Genomic DNA, 23,694 nt, shown 5'->3' on the forward strand with positions numbered 1-23,694 from the left:
TCATTTACAACAGTAAAGCCAAAATAATATCAGAGAAGAAAGTTCCTGTGCTTTGAGTAGTGATTCCCATGATTTGAGGATAGTGAGAAAGGCTTCATTTCCCAAGAGCATCCTTCCTCCCTTTTCCAATAGATCTGAGCTCAACACTCAGGTGTTAATTAAGGTGATAATTAAGTCGGCCCTTAGTATTCCTGGGGGACTGGTTCCAGGAACCCTGCGGATACCAACATCTGCAGATGCTCAAGTCCCTTACATAAAATGGCACAGTATTTCCATATAACTTATGCACATCCTCCTATCTACTTTAAATCATCTCTAAATTACTTATAATACCTAACACAATGCAGATGTTTATGTAAATAGCTGTAAATACAATGTAAATGCTACGTAAATAGTTGCCAGTGTGCTGCAAATTCAAGTTTTGCTTTTTGGAACTTTCTGGAATTTTTTTCAAATATTTCTTTCATCCACAGTTGGTTTAATCCAAAGATGCGAAACCTGCGGATACAGAGGGTCAACTGTACATGTGGTAGAGATGATATCTGATCTCCAAAAGTCACGTTCTTGTCTTCTCGAACACACAGCATCTTTTGCAGTTAGGTTTGGTCGCATGACTGGATTATAACTTGTATGATTCTTGTGCAGGCTATTTGGGGTTATTTTCCCTACTCTCTGGTTTCTTTTGACATTTTCTCCTCTGCTGGAATACTCTGTTAGTTTTACATTTTTTCTATGTGTGGATTTATTTTAGTTTATCTTACTTGGGACATGGTATGCTTTTAGTCTAAAAACTCATGTCTTTTTTTGTTCTAGAAAATTTTCTGCCATTACCTTTTGGGATATTGCTTGCTTCTCTCCCATTTCTCTTTAATTTTCCATCCTGAAGATCAGATTAGACATACACTGGAACTTCCTCTAAATTACTCTCATAGTTCATTTGTATCTCTCTTCTCTCTCTCCTCTCTCTACCCGCTCCCCCCAATCTCCAACTGTGTGCCACATTTTGGGTAATTTCCTCATGTACATCATTTAGTTCACTAATTTTCTTTTCACCATTGTCTAGACTACTATTTAACTTGTTGACTAATTTCCATGCCTCTATCTTTCATTACTAGAAACTCTGGTTCTCATTCAAGTGTCTCTGGGCTTTTTTTTTAATGTTATTTTGGGTTTCATTTTGGTTTCTTGCTTTTAAGCCTTTAACTATGTAAAATATACTTATGTTAGAGTGTCTTTAAGATTACTCTACTATATCCAATTTGGGGTGCTAATTCTCTTGTTTGCTGAGCTTTCTAACTGTCCCTCACAATCGGTGCATTGTTTTATATACATTCATAATGTTTTATTGTGAGTTTCTCTTTAGCATGTTTTTTTTTCCTGGAGTCCTGTGAATCACTAGTTTTGAGAAAGTATCTGTGGAGTGGTTTTACTTTTGTTTCAATTGGGAATTCTGCAGGTTTCAAAGGTTCTAGATACATTTTGATGTTAGTTGTTTGGCTTGGGTTTCCTGTGCCACACAGGTACAGTGAATATAAACTCAGCATAGAGTAGGGCACAGTTCTGGGTTTTTCATTTCCTGCAGATGACTTCTTTCCACCCAAGGGCCCAGATGCCAACCTCCTCGTAATTTCCCTGGGCTGGGGTGGCTTCCCTAGCAAGCTTCCCAGTTGCCTTTTAGAACGTGGATGTAACAACTGCCTGAGATGGCAGCTCCCCTGCATTGTCAAGGTCTGGAGCCTCATTTCATGTACCACAGAGGTCCTCACCTGTGGGGCCCATACCTGGGTGTGAAATCTTCATAGTCCACTGTGGTACCTGTTTGGCCTTACTGCTCTGACTATGGTTCCTTTCTTCCTGTCCGGCATTTGGGGATTGCCCTTTATCCTTTTTTGAGCTCATGTATTTATTTAAATTCTGGTGATGTGTTTTTTCAGCGTTACTATGAGTTAGTAATAGGAGGGAGGTCTTTGTCTTACTGTTGGAAATAACTGCTGTTGATTTTTTTCAGAGTGACTCAGAAAAACTCTTAAATCTCTTTATTCTAGTTTACTTCCAGCATTCTTGTGATGGGTGTTGGGCGGGCAGGGGGCTGTGGAAGGATGATCTACATGACATTCCTAATATACACTGAATACTCCATCATACAAAGAAATCATAGAGACACCTAATTTATGTAAAATTAGTCCCCCAAAGACATGATACACTTGTGTATGCTCTTAATGATACACAATGTAAATGTCAGATAGTAGCTTGAGAATTAGGGTCAGAAAACAGTGACATTTGCATTCGGCCAAACATTTCCTTGGGATAAACTGCATTTTCATTGCATTATATTTTATTACATCACTGCAATTATATGAGACTCTTGTTGGAATTCTGAATGCTTCTTTTCATTATTTTAAATATGCAAATATATTATATATGGCAATATGAGTGTTCTATAAGCAAAATTCATATATCAAAATGAAGAATAATGTGTTAATTCAATAATTCATAGAAATATGATACAAAAATAGTTAGAATATAAAGGAAATTATATGGCTTCTAAGAATAAATATCTCAAGTAAATCAGACCATCATATTGGGCCTTGGACAAAGGATCACTTTTGTTTAATTTACCACTATTGCAAGAGAAAAATAAAAAGAAGAAATTTTCAAAAACAAAAATGATTTCTGATAGCTTTCAAATTTCTGCCAAGCAATTTTAGTAATATATAGAAATCATGGCATGAAACTACTCCTACTTTTTGCAAACAATAATTAAGGTGTAACAGAAGGTTGTATTTTTCATGCTAGATGGTTCTGAAAAAATGGTAAAAAGGATCCTTTTGGCTTTTCTCAGCTCCCTTGAGAAAGAAAGACAGGGAGGAAAAAATGCTAGAATTCTATAACACAAACAAGACACACAAGCCATTTTCCTAACTTCACACTGTTCAAGAGAGTGACAAAACACCAATTTCCACAAGATGGTCTGTCTTGCAAATATGGAACACTTCCCATTCAAATAGGTATCTGGGGCATTCTGGGTAAGCCAGCCAAAACAGTAGCAATAGCATGTAAATTAAAATAGCAACCTTCCCCATCCTGAGTATTCATCCATGCCACTGACACACTGCAGAAAGGATGCCAGACCTGCCACTGACAGAAATCTCACGTCTGTAGCCTGCTGCGAGATCTCTGAACAGCACCATTTCTAACATGTAGGGTTCCTTTGTTGGTGACATGCAGTTGAGAGGAGGAAATAACATGCCATGTGGTGTCCTCTGGGCAGGTCTGTGAACAGACTTGTGCTGGGTCCCTGTACTGCTTTTTCAAGATGTTCAAGATCTGCATGTGCTATGTGCTGCAACATCCAAGTGGCATATAAACAAACCTGTGTTGATTTCCAGGAAAATGCAATTACCATTTAAGGAGAACCATCACATTTGTCTCAACTCAAATGATTTGCAAAATGACAGATCACAGCTTGTCAGTATGGCTTGTAAGACAACCACCTGATCCCCAGAAGTGCAGACGTAGCCACAACTTCCAATGATGCCTGGGTTACTGTAACAGACACAGTCAGGGTTTGGCCTGTGTTCCCTTGTCCTTGCCACTTCAGTGCATTCCAGCCTGCCACTTCTATTTGCCAGAATCTGCATTTCTTTGCCTTTTCTGGCCCCTGAAGTCTGCATTGCTCTCCCATGTGGCAGGCCAGGAGTGCTGGGTTATTAATGCCAGTAGCCCACAGTAATAATTGGCTTGATATCACATTCTTTATTGGCAGCCTTCCCTTCCTGTTTCACTTTCCTGCTCCCCTACTGTGTTTCCTCGAACCAACTCTCCAAACAGCTCCGTTTTAGAGTCCCTATTTTGGGAGGAACCCAAGCTAAGACAATTACCTTCTCCTAGAGGTCCTGGCAACTTAGCGTTTTGGAAGGCTTCAAGATATCAGGGTTTCAGTTGAGGAGGACGTATGTTAGGATACTGTATCACATGTACCCCTATGTTCACTGCAGCATTACTTACAATAGCCAAGTATGGAAGCAATCTAAGTGTCCATCAATAGATGAGTGGATAAAGAAGATGTTTTCTCTCTTTCTCTCTCTCTCTCTCACACACACACACACACACACACACACACACACACTGGAATACTATTCAGCCATAAAAAGAATGAGTTCTTGTCATTTAGGACACCATGGATTGACCAAGAGGGTATTATGCTAGGTGAAATAAGTCAGATGGAGAAAGATAAATATCATATGACTTCATTCATATGTGGAATCTAAAAAACAAAACAAATAAACAAACATAACAAAACTGAAACAGAGTCTTTGGTACAGAGAACAATCAGGTGGTTGCCAGAGAGGAGGGGTTGGGGGCACGAGTGAAATAGCTGAGGGAGATTAGGAGGTACAAACTTGGAGTTATAACATAAATAAGGAATGGGTATATAATGTACAGCACAGGGAATATGGTCAATAATGTTGTAATAACTTCGTATAGCAACTGATGGTATTTAGACTTATCATGGTGACTATTTTGTAATGTGTAAAAATATCAAAACACTGTGCTATATACCTGAATATAATATTGTAAGTCAATTATACTTCAGTTAAAAAAGAATGCTGCTATCAGTTGAGCACACATTTCCAGTTTACCATTTATCTTAAAAGTTATTTTTGCATGCCAGGTTCACATCCATATACCTAGCGTATCTTCCCTCTTCACTGCTCAGATCAGCCCTGCTGCAAGGTCCCTGTGCTTCCAGCTTTCCAGAAGTCCTCTAGTGCCTAAAACGTCCACAGGCTGCCTTCATATGATGGTGAAGCCACTAACAGCCACGACACTAAGCAGTCAACCATTTCAGAGGACAGCCTCGAGAGAGGACACTGGTGCATGTTTGGAAGAAGAGTTGTGAGTGGAAGTAACGCCAGAATGGAATTAATATTAATCCCCACACTTTGGAATTAAAATATCAGTTAAAAGAACTAGACTCTTGTTTGAAAGTAACAGAGAGTCACTCTGGTGGCCTTGGGCCTTGTGGGCTTAAGAACATATGTGAAAATTATCATCATCTTCATCATCGATTTAACAAATGTTTACTGAGCACTTAGTAGGTGGAAGGTACTATTCCAAGCACTTTATATGTATTCACTTATTTAATCTCCACAAAATGCTAAGAAATAGGCATTGTTATTATTATCTTTGTTGTATGGATGGGGGAACTGAGAGATTAAGTAAAGGTCACAGTGATCTGGATCTTATGCTTACACCTGGAAGGACAGGTTGTCTTGTGGGAGCTGGGATGGAGTTGTGGGGCCTCTTCATTGCTAGCTCATGGCTTCATGGCTGCCTTCTCTGGGCTCTGCCATTTCTGTGACTCTTGGACTTTGAAAACTATGTAAGGTTCCCTGTTTGAAGAGGGGCGGATAAGGTGACATGCCTTTTTTCCTTTTGTAAACTTTTTAAATTGAAGAATAACAAACATAAAGACAAGTGCACAAATCATAAGTATACAGCTCAGTGAATTTTTACAAAGTAAACTCATCTGTGTAACTTTCAGCCGTATTGAGATACATAACAGGAGGCTTTGCTGAGGGTTCTGGAAGTGCTCGTTACCATTCAATGGTTCATAGGTCATAGGATCAGAGAAGACACTTTTGAAACAATTGGGCTCACATCACCATTTTGCATAAACTAAACCCCAGAGTGGTCAAGTGTCATGCACAAGGCCATAGACTTAGAGAGCATCTGGTGTTTTGTTTTGTTTTGTTTTGTTCTAAAACATCAAGAAGTTTTTATATGTTGCTTAACTAAATCGGTGCCTGTGGATAAACCATCCCACCTCCTCACTTCCCCTATTTATTTGTTCTACCTGCCACATTAACTTTTTTCTTATTTTGTGCTCACTTTATGGTTAAACCATCTAGGATCATGAATTCTCCCAGGATCCCTGTGCCCGCTGCACGGAAAGCTAGCTCTCTTCTCATTTCAGTAGCAAGTGACAGCCTATGGACACTTGACAACATCAGCAGAGAACAGCTTTAGAGGGTGTGGGGAGAGTTTGGCTGGATTAAAGGGCCACTGAGAAAGGAAAGAACGCTATATATCAGCAAAGGTTGTACTTGGCTGATGAGGCCTATTTTTGATGCTCCTTCCCAATTTGTATCTAGTTTTACATTTTCTTTGTTAAACATGTATTACTTTTATAATGGAAATAAATTCATTTTATAAAAGCCTATGATATTCATGTACAGCTAGAACTTCTATACATGTTCACTGGAATTGAACAATTGAGTAAATGGATGGCAGATGGTGGGACCCAGGTTCTCACTGCTGGAGTGGAAATTTACAGATCAGCAAGGCGAGAAGGCTAGAAGGATCCAGGTGGTAATGGATTAGTTGGAGACATCGGTATGAACTCATGTTTAGCTTAATATAAATACATACGGATATATAAAAAATATTTATATGTATGTATGCATGGGTTAGTATACACACATGTATTTGTTTACTCTGTCAACTGAGAGGGACTAAAAGGAATAACGTCCCAGTAACAACAAACAAGCTTAATATCCAGATCTTGGTTTCTAACACATTCTCTAATAAAAGGAACTAGGGCTCCTTGGAGAAATGGCAGGTTTATCTAACACACGTATTTTCTCCATAGGTCACATCACAGCCTTCATGCACTTAGGAGCATTAGACAGCACTCAGCACTATGCTTGGAGGCCGCCTGAAACAGCGAAATCACTCACAAAAGGCACAAAGATGCGAAAAATGTGGCAGTAAACAGACCACAAAAAGGACACTTGTTTGCAGTATGAGAGCCGATACAAGAAGGCACTGCTTCGTCTTGTTCACCCTCAGCTGGGAACGTACGCATTGAACAACTCAGACTTTTCATGCTGTGCACATGCCATGTTCACAAATGACCACAAAAGTATTCACCTAGGGTCACAAAAAAATTTTAGCAAGTAGGTTAACTCACAAATATGGAATTCATGAATAGTAAGTATCAACTGTACATTAATTTTTAAAAGCCTATGAACACATTCCCCAATAGCCTAATTTCTCTCCATAACCTGCTACAGACGGCTCATTTCCGAATTTGTCTAACTGGCTAAAATTTATTTATTTATCTAGTTATCTATCTAGTTATTTATTTAGCCTATACCTGTGCTGTACAACAGCCACATGTGGCTACTGGTACCTTAAATGTGGCCAGTCAAAACTGAGATGTGCTTTAAGGATTCACACCAGATTTTGAGGACCTTAGTACATTATATTAATGAGATGATGTAAATTATCTCATTAATAATTTTATATTGATTACATAGTAAATGATATTTTAATATAATTGCTTAACTAAAATATATTAGTAAAATTAACTTCATCTTTTGCTTTTATAATGTGACCACTAGAAAATCTAAAATTACACATGTGACTTGCATTTTGTTTCTATTGGACAGAACCAACCTAGATCATCTCTAGGGAAAATAATTCCATCATGATATTTGTAACATGGAGAATGACATGGGACTATGGAATCATTTTATCCTTAGAGGGACTATTCAATCCTCTCCTTTTAGGACACTAAGGCTCAGACAGGTGAAGTGCCTTGTTCAACTTCACACAGCTGTTTACTGGCAGAACAAGACTCGGGCTCCAGTCTCCTGTCTTCCAGTCCAGTCTCTTTCCCCTTGACCTTCTCCCCTGTATGTCCCCAACCAACCAGTAAATAAAACCAAGAGCCTACATAATCCTTTGAGAAAAACAATGTTAGCTAGTCCTGAATTGACAGAGAACATTTCATAAAATCTTGCTAGATTTCTTTAAGTAGGGCTGCCAGATTTAGCAATTAAAAGTATAGGATGCCATGTTAAAAATCTGCATTTCAGATAAATGAGAAATAATGTTAAAATATAAGCATATCCCAAATATTTCTTGGGACATACTTATACTAAAAAAATTATTCTTGTTTATCTGAAATGCAAGTATAACTGAGCATCTATGTTTTCAGGGTAAGTATATCCCATAAAATATTAGGGGACACACTTACACTAAAAAAAGTACTTGCTGTTTATCTGAAATGCATATTTAACTGGTTTCTTGTCTTTAATCTAGTAACCCTACTGTAAAGCCTTTGAGGAAAGAATCTTTTCACTGATTTCTCCCAGGCACTTTGGCACTTACCTTTTCAAGGAAGAGCCCAACCTAGTGAGTCATTCAGCAGCTCCGTAATAAACAAGGGAATCTCCAGACTTGCCTTCCCATCTGCAGGCTGTCTCAGCTGTCAATGCTATCTTTCTAAACAGCCAACTTACTGGAGAATCAAGCTGCAGATCTCAACTGTCCCTCCCAATCTTTATAATCAATTTGAGTTGGGCAAGATGCCAACTTTTTAAAAAATGCACAGAACCAACTTTTGTAACTATGGAGATAAGAGGGTAGGAAAAATCCAAGGAAACAGACAAGCTTTCCTTTTCTTTACAGAAGCTCTTCTAAATGTAATAGGTGACAATTGGAACAAAAACCCCAACCATTTCCGGGACATGTATACACGTCAAAGAGAGCAAGACAAGAGTCAATTGGATTTTGCATTTTATGATTTTGCTTTCATTCATTACTATTATTTTGTGGCATACTATTGAGGGGATGGCAGAAGTGGTCTATGCAAGGCACAGGCAAAACTGGGGTACAGATAATTGTCTGTAGAGAATTTTAAAACAATAATAAAACTGACTAAAAGTTGTTCTGCTTTTTATTACTCCATGTGCTGACAATTCTTAACAATGTCATTGATAAAATACTCCTCCCACTACAACTCCCACTACCCCCCTCCAAACCTTGGCAGTTCTCATATTAAGCAAATCATCAACCATTTTTAAAAACCCAGCTTTATGGGGCTTTGCTTTTTTTGTTGTTGAGAGGATGGTCTGCAGGAGGTGGAAAGGAGAGGAGAAGAGCTATACGGGGATGCTTAAGCCATCAAAACAACAAGAGTTTCGATGAAAGGAGATTTCCCTCTCATGCACATGCAGGACTATGTGTTGAGGTTTTCAAGGACCAAGAAGCAATACTACAGTTAAAGGAACACTAGGGTAGGAGTGAGAATACCTGGGTTTAAGATGCAGCTCCGTATCTGCATAGGTACATAACTGAGGACAAAAGGTACGGCTTCTCTGAGCCTCAGTTTTCCCCCTCATCAAGTAGATACTCTGATCACTCCCCAACCTGTCTACTTCACCTGCTTGTCTTTGTGAAGCTAAGAGATAAAATATATAAAAGAAAGCACTTCGCAAACTGTAGGTGCTTTGCCCATGTAAATCACCACATTTATTGTAACAGAGACCAAAATAGCAGCAGCTTAAACAAGATGGAAGATGTGGTTCTCTATCAAAGTCCCAGTTTGTGGGCAGTTGATGGAGGTAGGATGACGGTGCTTCCCAAGATCATCTAGAGACTCAAGTCCCTTTTCTGTTACTGTTCCATTATCCCAACAGGTATCTTTCTTATCTTCAAGACTGAAACTGAATCACTACCCATCACAAACTCATTACCACCCACAAAAAGGAGAAAAGAATAAGTGAAGGATGAGCAGTTCCTTTATGAGCATAACTCAGATGTTACACACATCACTTCTGCTCCTTCTTATTGGTTAAAACTGAATCACATGGTCTCACTTTGCTGCCATAGAGGCTGAGAAATGTACTCTCTAGCTGGGCAGCCATGTGTCCAGCTAAAACCTGAAGGTTCTATTGCTAAAAGTTGATAAAGGATATGCAGTTTGACAAGAATTATTGTCATTATTTTTTCAAGGTAGTGGATAAAGAATTGTTGGTTTGTCGTTTTTATTGCTCTGAGGAATGCGAAGAGATGAAAAGTCCCATCTTTCCACTGTGGCTGATGAGGTTTATATACAAATCAATGTGTCAATGCAAATGATCCTGATTTAAATGGGGTATGAATTCCTAGAGCAGTGGATTTTAAAGCACCTTCATATGGGGCCTGTGTGTGACTATTTTCCCAGGAGACCCTGTCAGTGTGAATTTGGATACATCTTATGAATATAGCCCTGTGCCTCTCGGGGACCAAGCCCAAATCCCAGGAGAAACGTGGAACTTAGACCACTTCGTCACTGTACTGACCCTATTCAGCAAGCTTATACTGAGAAAGTGGTACATCATCTGGTTAGTGCCTTAGCATCCTCAAGGCCTTGTGTCACTGCCTCCATAATTAAACACAGACCATTAGCTATAACCCACTGCACCCACATCAATTATGCCAGTTTGGATAGCAGCTGCAGGAACCCTCCTTTCCTGTCTTCTGCCTCTCTGGAAATAATCCTGGCCATATCACACTGGTATAGTTAGAACTGCCTTAGTTTTTATAAGATGTCAAATTAGCAAGGCTGGTAATGCCATGATGGAACAGAAGCTTTGTTTTTCCATACACTGATTAAAAGGTAATTTAACCTCTTCCAAAGGTAGTCTAGCCAATCCCCAGCAGTACTGACGCTGTGTTAATGAGAAATTGCTCTCCGGAGTGATAAATTAGCCTTCTGAGACCAGGATACAAACCCATCTTCACTGGATGGGCCAGCCTTAAAGAGCAAACTTAGTAGTTTAATCACCTTTTGTCCCCCTTCAACTAAATGTGCAGAGTCTCATACACCATATCTGAAATCCTGGAAATTAAAATACACACTTGTAGTCTCCTCAGTAATGCAAGCTGTCCCAGTTTGGTGCTTTTTTCATGTGTGCCAGGCTCAGTTGACTGCAGCTCAGCAGCAATAGGGCTGATTAATTCACCTCATTTCTCAGAGATAAGAAATTCAGTTTGCCATGAGAAAGGGGAGAGTCAAGCCAAACGGTCTCAGAATGTGGGAGGAGCCTTAGCGCTCACTTAAGCTAATGCTTTAATTTTGCGTATAAGGAAACTGAGGCCGGGGGGTTGAACTATGGCCAAAGTTATAAGATGTGCAAGCAGAGATGGACTGGAATTCATTTTCTCTGACAGTGCAGTCACTGTTTTCTATCCTCCTTCACACATCCTACCAAACTGACAGCTACCTACATACCAGTTTCACATCATCTGGAGATCCCCACTCCAACATCTTGGTTTTCTTCCCATGTAAAGAAAGCACTCAACTTGCTTGTGAATATGAACCTGATTTCTTCCAGTGTAGCAGACATAAATCTCCATGCACAAACTCAGGTGGGCAAGAAACACTGCATGTCTTTATTTTCTGTAAATAGACCAGCCCCATCCGGCCAAGCAGGAAATTCAACCCCAGACATTCTTGAGTGCTCTCTCCCATGCTTTTGGGGTACCAAGGTTCTAGGTCTCAGGCAGTGCTAAGACATCAAGGTGACCTTCTGGATCTCAGGGAGGTACAGTGGTATCATCAAGATGCCACAGACTCAGTCCACGAGGCCCCTTCAGCTCCCCAGACAGCTGGTCCTTGGCTGTGCTGAGGGCTGGGGAATCCCTGGCTGGACAGGGATTCGCCTAGCCCTGGTCCTCATTCCCTCAGCTCTATTGTCTAAAATTGGCCTCCTCTCCTGGTACTGTCAGGATGAAGAATATAGAAACCTGTGGCTCGCCAGGCTCTCAGACATCTTTCCTGTTCCAAGCCAGAAGAATTTCTTTTTAGTCTTAGGGAAATCTTACTTGTTCTCCTCCAAGATCTCTCTCTTGCCCTATACTCTAGGACACCATTACAACTCTCTGGAGGGACCCAGGTTTTTAGGAACAAAAGCCAGAAAGGAAAATGTAAGTAACTTCTACTCCTTGTTCAGCCCCAAACCTTTACCAGGAAAATAAAGAAGAGTGAGGGAAGAAAGGGAAAAATTCAGGGAGGGAAAATATAAATTACTGCTCAAAAAATTATACTGCACAGAGTGACTGAAAGTTCCATGAAAAGACGGACAACCCAAATTCCAGTTCAGTTTTTCTGGGAGAAAGAATGCTGGGGGAAATTGTCCCAGCCTCATCTCGAAAGGAGTATGAAAACCATGGAGTCATTTCTCCACAATGAGGGAGGCCACTAAGTGTCCTAAAAATGCAGCAATGACTGCATCAGCCCCTGGCCTTCGTCACCACTTGACTGTTCCTTAATTCCTTGCCACCCGCCTATAGACGCCATTGCTCTCCAAAACAACTCTGCAGAAGGTCCCCACTGACCTATTTGTCCCGTCCAGGGGACAACTCTTTGTCTTAGTCCTCTTTGACCTTTTCCTCCTCCTCGAAACTCTTTCCCCTGAGGGATGGTTGGTGACACTGGATCTTACTGGTTCATCCTCTACCTTTCTGACCATGTCCTCTTTAATTCTTTTACTGGCTTTTCTTCCCTTCCTTTCCACTAATCAAAGGCATTCTCTAGGGAGCTGATCTTAGCCACTTCTCTTCTATCTCTATTTAATCTTCCTCCTTTAGGAGTGGATTAATTCCTAAAACTTCTACTGTCTTAAAATCTACAGCTCTAGCCCCATTCAATTTCTTGAATTCTAGAATCAGAATCCCAGCTTCCTTTTGGTTATTTCCTGCTGGATATGCCACCAGTACCTCAAACCCGCCATGATCAAAACCAACTCATTTTTCTTCTCTAAACCAGCTTCTCTTTGTGACTTCCATAATGCATCACCATTCTTCCAAACTTTGGATCCATCTTTGATTCCTCCTCTCCATCATCCTTACATTCAATCTACTTTAATTTAAATAGATTTTATCTCTTCAAATGGAATATTCTAAGTATTATATGACAAGTAAAGAATAAAATGGAACTATCCATCTGCATACCATCTTTCTATTAAAGCCATACAACATCAAATTAACCACAGTTATCATTTTGGCTTTTATCCTTCCATAATTTCTTCTACACAAGTAAATATTTTTACATAAAACAGATCCTCTTGTATTGGAACTTGTTTTGTCACTTATATCATGAACAATTTCCTATGCCATTAAATGTTCTTTTATGTGGTAATTCTCAAATTTTAAGTCTGTATCATAATTATCTGAGGGTATTTGTTAAAAATATATTTCCCTAGATCCTTCCCCAGATATGCTCATTCAGTATTCTGGGAAGGGCATAGGAACCTGTATGCTTAACCAGTATCCCAGCAAATTCTAATGTGTAAGGTTTTCAGATGCCAGTGTGAGAAATACTGTTGGACAGAACAATTTTTAAGAATTGCCTCGTTTTCTTTTGTTTACATTTACCATAATTGTGTTATCAATCCCCACTGACATATATTTAAGTTGCTCTCCAATTTTTAAATATTATTATTAGTTCTTAAACTTTATTTCAAGGCTCTCTTTACCATTCCCTTCACCCACACATACGTATAATTTTTCTTTATGATAAACTCCTAGAAGTAGAATTTCTGGGTCTAAAGGATATGCAAAATTGTAAGCTACATATACATAGTAATATATGCCATTATATTATTCATTATATAATTATATATAATATGTAAATATAATAATATATAACTCAAATCAATACATTAATTACATGATATGTAATGCAATAATATATAAGATATATTAATTTATACATGTTCAAGTGGGGTTTTATTTGGACTCTCACACAAGATTTACATTTATCCATGTTAACTTCATCTGATTCTATTTCACCCATTGCTTCAAGGGTCCTGGTATTTTTGCATCCCTACTCTCCATTAAAAGTATTTGTTATTTTTGTAATCGCCTGCATATCTGACGTGTGGCTTCTATACTTTCATCTAAATCATGGGTGAGAAATAGTGAATGGGATAAGATTTAAGAAACATCTTACTGCTCCACCAGAAACCTATATTATTTAGCACTCTTGCTTATTCTTTAAATATAATAATTTAGTTTTAACAGTGATTGGCTTATGATTCTCCATCTCGTCTTTAAGGTTGTAGGGACAGAACTTACCACATATTTGCTGAGATTCGCATCCACTGCCATCTAGCTCTTGGCTCTGTTCTACCAATCAAAGGAGAAAAATAGGTGTATTGGTTTTCTATCTTCATTTAATGCAGTTCAACACAGATTCATAATGCTGTAGTGGCATAAAACATAAGGCTGTGTTCAGTTTGTGTGTCTGAGGGTGGGCTGGGGGCTCTGTCCATCTAAACAGGGTAAAATTGTTGATGGCCCCTCTGGTGGGGGAGGGAGACAGCAGGGAGAGGAAACAGAAGGCAGGATGCAGAGGGCTCATGGCAAAGGTAGAGATTGGGAGGTGAGAAAAGGAGGGGTGCAGAATGCCTGGCAGTGTTAATAGTAATCACAATAATAATAATAATCTCTAACATCAGTCAAATGTATTAAGTGCCCAGCATTCTGCTAAATGCTTCACATGTATAAATGCATCTATTCTTCTAACAACTCTGAAAGGTGAGTACTATTATTATCTCATTTTGCAGATGGAGAAATTGAGGCACAGAGAGGCTAAGAAACATACCCAACATCACAAAACCATTAAGTGGCATAACCAGTATTTGAACTAGGCCATCTGATGCTCCCTGTTAAGCATGCAAACTGCTCACCACAGCACATATCATGTGTCATTCTGCTATTACATTCCAGCTACTATTATTGTTGGTATACACGTGTAAGCAGGCGGGCGCACGTGTATGCACACAAACACACACCACAGCCAGGAAGCAAATTGCCATTGCCTTTGCTGTGTGCACATAAATGAGTTAGCCTTGGGAGCTTCTCATTGTGCTTTTGGAAACAATATTTTGAAGAAATGGACATTTGGATGGTGCCCATACTTGGGACGACCAACTTGTTTCAGTTTTCCTGGGACTTCACTAGTTTTAGCACTGTTAGTCACATGTCTAGGGAAACCTCTTTCCTGGGCAAACCGGAGTAGTTGGTCCCACTACCCATACAAGTATCGAGAACCGACTGTATGTTTTGTTATTCCTTCCCACTGAATACACAAGGGGGCATTGTAACCATTCAGTCATGCATTCCTCAAACATTTATTGAGCGCCTAATCAGAGGTGTGATTGCTGCCCAAGAACCTGGCACCAAGGATGGGGTAGGAGAATAGGAAAGTAAGAAATCTTCCATGATCGCCTATCTGAAAGAATAAAATGTGTATTTAAATAAAAAAACATTTCCATAGCACTGACTATGTGCCAAGCACTATAATAAGCACTTTACATTTTAACTCATTTAATCCTCACAAATACCCTGTGGCATAGTTACTATTATTATCATCCCCATTGTAAAGAAATGGAGGCAAAGAGCGGTTAAGTACCTTGCCCATCACACAGCTGGGAAGTGGCACAAAGAAGGATTTGAACCCAGGAAGGGCCTTATTGCTCCAGAGTCCACGCCTTTAACTGCTGTGCTCTGCTGGCAAAGGACCTGACCCCTGCAAGAACTCTGCATGGTCTCAGTCTCTCTTTCTAGCCCTGCTTAGGGGTTTTCCCCCAGCCCAGTGGTTTCTGAACCCTCGGTGCACATTAAAACCACCCTAGAAGTTTAAAAAATACTACTCATTTCCCAAGACCCCACTTGCAGAGGTTTCGATTTAACTAAACTATTTTGATCTGGACATCAGGATTCTCTTTAACATATATTCACTTTCATATTCTTTTTCATTAACGATTATTATAAGATATTGAATATAGTTCCCTGTGCTATACAGAAGAAAATTTTTAATCTATTTTTACATATAGTGGTTAACATTTGCAAATCTCAAACACCCAAATTTATCCTTTCCCACCCTCTTTTCCCCGGTAACCATAAGATTGTTTACTATGTCTGTGCGTGGACATCAATATTTTTAAAAGCTGCCCACAAGGATCCATTGTGTGGCTGGGTCTAAGAACCAAGATGGCTAGACCTATACCTCTAGCAAGCTGGGCTAGCTGCCTCCTTCCCCTGGCAGCACTTCTCAAAGGCTACAGTGCAAATTAATCAACTAAAGACTTAATCATAAAATGAAGATTCTGATTCAGGAGGTTTGGGGTGGGGTGGGGGCAACCAGAAAGTCAGTGTTTCTAACCAGCTCCCAGGATGTACTTATACTGCTGGTCCATGGACCATACTTGGAGTAGCAAGGATTTTGAGGCAAAGAGTGGTCCTTAGACCATATGCCTCTGCATCCCCTGCTTGCTGGAAATGCAGACTCTCAGGCCCCACCCAAGACCTATGGAGTCAAAATCTGCACTTTAATGCATATTTGAGTTTGGGAAGTGCTGTGCAAATCCCACGCTCCCCACAGGTGCTGGGAATGGGTTTCAGATGTGCCAAGGTACTGCCTCACCTCAGTTCTTAGGACCTTGGTCAGTGACCTCCACGTCCAGCTGCAGGCAGCCTCACTGACACATTGTATATGCAAATACTATCAGCTTCGCCGCTAACCACCATGGAGAGAAGGGTGGGAAGTCCTGCTCTCATTGAGTCTTGCCACCCCCTTCCCTCATACCTCCAGCAAGCCTTTGCTCACACTGTTTCTCCCACCTGGGTGGCCTCTGACCAGTCTTACCCAATTTCTGAAGTTCAAGCTTATGTCCCAGTTCCTCCTCTATGGAACCATTCCCATTTCCATGTGGCCATTTCCATCCAACAGACTTTTTTTTTCATCTAACAAACACATGATAGCATTTCCTATGTGCCAGGCACTATTCTAAACCCTCCACATTATTCATTCACTTAAGCCCCATTTTATAGGTCAGGAGGCACATAGCTAATGAGTGGTAGTGTCAAGATTCAAACCCAAGTAATCTGGCTTCAGAATTGCTACACTGAATCACAATGCTGAAACTTCTCGCTGCTGTGGGATTTAGAGAAGAGTTTGCAGATGATTCAGAGTGTGGACAGGGAAAGAAAATACATTCGTTTCCTGTGGCTGCTGCAACAAAACACTACAAACCAGGTGGCTTAAAAATAACAGAAATGTGTTCTTTCACAGTTCTGGAGGCCAGAAGTCTGAGCTCACATTGTGGGCAGCCTCATGCTCACTTTGGAGGCTCTTGGAAAGGATCCTTCTTTGCCTCTTTCTGGCTTCCTGGTGGTCACCAGCAATCCTCCATGCTCCTTGGTTTACAGACACATCACCCCATCTCTGCCTCCGTCACCACATGGCTTTTGTTCTGTGTCCTCTCCTCTCCTTAAAAGGATACAAGTCATTGCATTAAGGCCCACCTTGGTCTAGATGGCCTCATCTTAATTAATTATATTTGCAAAGACCCTATTTCCAAATAAGGTCACATTCTGAGGTTCTGGTGAACATGAATTGTATAGGGCAGGGGGTGGGTGCTATTAGCACAAGAAGAGCACAGAGATTGTCTCAGGGAAGAAATGTCTCTTAAAACTACTCAGCTATTCTCTGTTTGGAAATACTCCTGAAGCCTGTGGACCCGTGACAGACGCCCTCCAGATTCAGCGGAGGCACAGCAACCCCTGGAGCAGCTAGACTTTTGGGTCAATGGACTGCAATTTCCTCAGTGGCAAAATAACATCATTCTCTACCTCCACCCAGGGCTAAGCAGCTGATAGTTCTCTCTCTTGCTGGTTCTCTCCTGATCAAATCAGATTGAGTTTTGTGTACAGCAGGTACAATAGAACTGCCGCTTCTGAAGATTTTGCAGGCGGCAGGTACAAAGGTGAAATGTGCACTGTTCGAGTGCTCAGGCATTATCCAGGCCAGCGTGTCCTGGAGAAGCAGCCTCAGGCATCCTGCAGTGGAGCTCTCGGGAGAACTACTGGGACATTAGCGCTTCTCTGTGAAATATCCAAGTCCTCCCTATGATAAGCTAAGAAGGAATCTTGTCACCACCACTCCAGGGCCACACCGTGGATATTCCAAGCTAAGACCAACTGAAGCAATGTGCAAAGGAAAGTTCCAACACCAGGGAAAAGAACCAAAGAGGCTGGTATCCCCAAGTTGCTGACCTTACCACATACACTCAGAAATCCTAGAGAGGGAGATAGTCCTGCATCATTTCAGGCACTCGGGATGACTTGTGGATTTCTAAGGAGTCAGTATTAGACAGTTAAGTGCTGGAATGAAAGGAGAAGCTGCTAATACAGATCAAATAAGCGGAAAAATATGGAACAGAAGTGACAAAAGGTGATGGAAGTGGGGGAAAAATGACCTCGAGGACTCTACATCCTTAAGTACTGACACTGGCGGAGAAGTTGTTTCTGACGATGAGTGCAAGATATCGAACTCTTAAACAAGAGGTGTTTCCCTTGCTGGCCCTGAGGAAAGATTAGTATTCAGACTGTGCTAAGTGAGCCCATTATCTCTTCATTCCTGCTATTATTGCCCCACCTGAAAAGAAGGAAAATGAAGGAACTGCTGTCCCTTGATGCCAAAGAACCATTTCAGCTCCAGTCATTACAGCCAAAGATCTTATATAGAAAGGAAGAAAAACCCAAACTCTTGATCCCTGCAACTCAGCAGAACTTACAGTTTGGCTCACAGTTCTGAAAGCCCAAAGACTATCTCAAGCACAAGGAGAACAATCAGGTGGCCTTTGAGAGCAGAGACCAGATACAGAAAATAAGGAGGACTAACACAATCTCTTGAAGTCATGTAGCATAGGTGAGAGGAGCCCATGAGACGGGAATATTATTCACAGAAGCACAGGCCACCTTGTCACTTGTTGCCGCAGTGCCAGAAGATTAAAGAAGCCTGCGGCTTCATGCCCTCTTTGCAAAAAGATTCCACTGCTTATTAAGGTTTTATGGCCAAGCTGAATCAGCGGGTTGCAGAGAAATGATAACCAGGGCCAGGACAGGGATAAAATTGTCAGTACTGAGCATCTCCACTCAGCATGACCTGGGGCATCATCGTTCATTGATTCATGAGATTCATGCATTTTCCTTTCTAAATTCCTACAGAATTCAAGAGCAATTCTTTAAAACTAGATTATCAATTTGGGGACTCCATTCACAAGAAAAGTTACTTCAACCACTACACTGTTTTTCAAAAAATGAGGTCCTGGGGGCAGCAATTACAAAGACAAACAGAAAGATGCATTCATTGACCAAATTATTTGAAGAGTAACCTTTTCCCTAGTTAATTTTACTCCCCATCCTTCTCTTCTATTCTGTTGGAGAATGTTCTTAGACATAAAAATCCAAAGTGGCTGTGAGAAAAACACTAAAGCTCATAATCAAAAACATAAATAATGTGATATATTATTGATCACTTTACCTCATAGTCAAGCTACATGGTTCTGAGAAATCTAAAGAAAGGGTAAGAATCTTGAAAAACAAGAGATGTGCTCCATGTATCCCTAGAACATTGGTTATCACATTTTTTGCTAACATACCCTCAAAAGAATTTTGAGATACTGGTATACTCTTTTCTACATTAAAAACATTGAAGTATAATTAAGTAAAATAAAATACACACATCTTAAGGGTTCTTTTCCTATGAATTATAGACATTTGAGTACTCATCACTGAAAACAAGCTATAGAAGATTTCCATCACCCCAAAATAAGTTCCTCATGCCCCTTTCCAGGTAATCCTCCATTTCCTGACTTTCACTTTAGATTAGTTTTCTTTTGGCACATCTTTAATTAGACATCTAAATTTTAAAAATACACATAATTACTTACAAGGAAAAAAAATGATTACCTAGTTTTCCACAGTTCCTTGGTGAAGAATGACTGAAAGTGAATATGGAATCACCTTGTGTACTATTTGTAGTTTGCTATATACAGAATTTTTCTTAAAGATGTCTAGTTCTCACAGTTTGGGCTCAGGTATTTGCTCAGGTTTTTTTTTTTTTTTGGTGTTCTTTATTTATTATGTCCTGAATAAAACAGCCTCATCAGGATGGTAAGAACATTTGCAGCTATGAGTTTAGTTCTCAAAGTGAACCACTCAGGTCAACAGTGCCCTTTGTAGAATGTGGCCTTCCTCAACAAGAGTTAGGGAGGGAAGGCAGGGAAGTGTGCTCCCTGCTCCATTTGACCATTCCGCTGGCATTTATCATAGTCAGGAATGAAACACTGGACAGTTGTTTGTGGATGGGATGTTTTATTTTCTAGTTAGACTGAGGTGTAATGACAAGGAACAGAAATTGGAACCAGAAGACCTGCGTGGATGATTCAATTCTGCCATTATCATGTGATCAGGAACAGATCCCTCAAACTTTCTGAGCCTCTGTAGACACTGTCAAATGGGACTAAAACCTACTTCACTGGGAAAATATTACGTAAGAAGAGTAAAATGAAAATTCTCATCACTGGGACTTTCTCACTATTCTTTTAAACAAAAGTTCTTTCTTATACTTCTTTTAACCCTCACTGAACATTGCATATAGGAGGTCTTAATAAATATGTGTTAACTGAGTGATATATCTGTTTATAATAAACACCAATAAAGAGTTATAAATGTTATTGTTTAGGGAATCAAAAATTTACAAATTAGATTCTCAATGTGTGCATACATATGAACATCGATTTCTTACCTCTGCCTACTATACATATCTAAGCTACAACAAACCAGCCAGTCAGTTTACAAGAGTGATCTGCAAATTTCCTTCCTTTAGTAATTAAAAAAAATTGGGGGGGGGTGCTCATTGGGTTTATTTATTTATTTAGTTAGTTAGTTAGTTAGTTTTTATTTTTAATGTTGTTACTGGGGATTCTGGGGATGGAACCCAGGACCTTGTACATGTTGAGCATGCACTCTACCACTGAGCTATACCCTACCCCTTTCCTTTATTAGTTCGAAGATCTGTATGTAAAATTATCACTACTTATTCTTCTCTCACTAGGAAAGTTAAGTAATACCATAATGTCACCTCTTTTGGGAGCATCTACTTTCCATTCTTATTCATGTCTGTAGTTCTCCTGAGAACCACTTCAAACATTTTCATACTTATATAAATTGTAAAGCTGAGAACAAGAAATGTTGTTCTGGTAAAAGCATAGTTGCAACCATAGCTGATTTTATGAATTTGGATAATTAAAAAGAAGTCCACCTAGCAAACCATTGTTAAGGTCCTGCTATGAGCCAGGTATTTAGACAGGAATTTGGATACAAAAACAAGATGATGGAGAGGCTGCTGGCCAAGATGCATAAGCTCTCTACACTCTATCTGATGTAGCCCACTGATTACAAGTGAAAACTCTAGACAGGATACAAAAACAACTATGATAACAATAGACTGGGGACTTGAAAAATAAAATAATAGCAGACAGACTGGGTAGGGAAGTCAAAACTTGAAGAAGTCAGTACTGTGTTGAATTTCTTGGGTTTTTTTCTCCTCTTATATTTCCCAGTTTTGACCCCATGGTGGCCCAAAAGATGCAGAACTGTGCAGTGACTCTATCCACCTTGAGGCTCATCCTTCCCACATGTTCTCAGTCCTCTCTGCTCAGCTGAAGGGAAAGAGATGGAGGACCACATGAAAGAGGTTTTAATGGGCCAGGCCCATTCATGGGAACTGGTGCACATCACTTCCACCCACATTCTGTTGGTCAGGACTCAGACACATGGCCACCCTCAACTGCAAAGAAGGCTGGGAAATGTAGTACATCTGTGCACCCAAGAGGAAAAAAGTAAAATATAGATGCTAGGTAGCCCTAAAATAGTCTTTGGTAAAATAAGTACTTTGGTAGATAAAGGGGTGTACAGGGAGCTTTGTGAACATAGAGGAGGGACTTCAAAAACAGAATGGGGACACAGAGACCAGAGAAGACTTTCTGAAGGACAGGGCATACATTTTGCAGGATAATCAAGAGGGTGAACAGGGGAGGATGGGAGACCACAGCATTGGCAAAGATACAGAGGCAGGAAATGTGCAAATAAATTTGGGGTGGTCCAAGTGATTCTCTCTTCCTTAGGTAATAGCTACATGAAGAGAGAGCCAGGAGATGAGTCTGGAAAGGGAGACAGGGGCCAAAATTTGAGCCAGAATACTCTAACGTTGCTGACGTATTTAAAGCATAGGCCCAATAGTATCTGATCTCTAATTTAGAAAGAGCCTGGTAATTCTGTGGAGAGTAACTGGAGGCAGGAATAAGAGTTAAGAGATGTCCCATTGTCCAGGTAAGAAGCAATCTGGCCTTGAAGTAAGCAGTGGGGTGCAGTGATGGGATCAGATATGAGATCTGAGATATTCGTGAGTTAAAATTTATAGAACTTAGTAATTGATTGAGTATGGCAGATGATATTATGAAAGGAGTCAAGGTTTCATTCATTTGCTGACTCATTAATTCTTTCAACAAACATTTATTGAACATCCACTGTGTATGTTCCTCTAGGTGCTAGAGACAGAACAATGAATAAATTAGCAAAGATTCTGTCTTTATAGTTTACATTCTAGTGGAAAATTTTAAATATAAATTTATATAAGTATAAATTTATAGTGTGAGTAGGGTTGCCATATTTAGCAAAAAATATGTTATGTTTGAGAGGTCCTTGTGGGACATCTGTGTGGGGGTTGGTTAATTGCATGTTTTTTCTATGAGTCTGTCGTTCAGGAAAGAGGCCTTGGCCACAGATGTGGATTTGGGAGCCATCAGCATATGGGTAGTTGTAAGTGACAACAACAACAACAATAATAAGGGAATTCACTGGCTGAGGACACCAAAAAGTTCAGGCTTGTTTCTCCAGCTTCAAGCATTGCTGGATCCAGAAGTTTAAATGACAGTATTAGATTTCTTTCTTTTACTCTCTTAGACTCTCTTGGGCTTGATGGCCCCTGGCAATCTCAAAGTTGTCAATTCACATATATTCATTCAAGAACTCAGCAGAGATTTGTTTTGGTTTTGGATTTGGTATGGTCTGATGGCTCCAGTGCAAAAGTCTCAGTGAAGAATATGAGTGGTACATTGGGGATTACATGTCTTTTTCTGAGCCAAGGTCTGTAACCCAGAGTTGGAGAATTCTGATTGGCCATGCCTGGGTCACGAACCCAAGCCTGTGGCAATGGGTAGGACAGGGTCGGCTCCATGAAAACCCACAAATGCGTTCCTCTAGGAAAGAGAAACTCTGGTACTAGAAGGTGGAGAAAAGATACATTGAGCAGGCAAAGACCAGAATGTTCTCTGTAGGTGGAAACTGAGGCTTTGAGTATTAGTGAGGTCACCCTGGGAGGACTGCAGAATGAAAAGAATCCAGAGCTGATGTCATTATCCTGGAAAGCATGACATTTGGGGGTTGAAGAGAAAAAGACGATCCTGAGTGCACTAATATTTGCATCATACAGGTCCCAGAAGGAGAAGAGAGAGAGAGAAAGAGATCTGAGAAAATATTTGAAGAGATAATAGCTGAAAACTTTCCTAATCTGGGAAACATAACATTCATCTAAGTTCAGGAAGTGCAGAGCCCCATACAGGATTAACTCAAAGAGGAACACACCAAGACACACTGTAATGAAAATGACAAAAATCAAAGATAAAGAGAGAATATTAAAAGCAACAAAGGAATAGCAACAAATAACATAGAAGGGAACACCCCTAAGCCTGTCAGCTCATTTTTCAGCAGAAACTCTGCAGGCCGGAAGGGAGTGGCACACTTATATTTAAAGTGATGAAAGGGAAAAACCCACAACCAAGAATACTCTACCCAACGCGAGGTAGCGTGGCCGAGCGGTCCAAGAATACTCTACCCAGCAAGGCTGTCATTCAGACTTGATGGAGAAATCAAAAGCTTTACAGACAAGTAAAAGCTAAAAGAATTTAGCACAACAAAAACAGCTTTACAAAAAATGGTAAAGGA

General features: G+C 40.1%; 1 pseudogene; it reads left to right on the top strand.

Annotated features, from left to right (window-relative positions):
• LOC116278249 (protein Mdm4-like) overlaps positions 1–18,708 on the top strand; it is a 66,692-nt pseudogene extending 47,984 nt beyond the window's left edge.
• The last annotated feature ends 4,986 nt before the right edge of the window (positions 18,709–23,694 follow it).

This window comes from Vicugna pacos, chromosome X (assembly GCF_048564905.1).
Source record: "Vicugna pacos chromosome X, VicPac4, whole genome shotgun sequence".
Lineage (NCBI taxonomy): Eukaryota > Metazoa > Chordata > Mammalia > Artiodactyla > Camelidae > Vicugna > Vicugna pacos.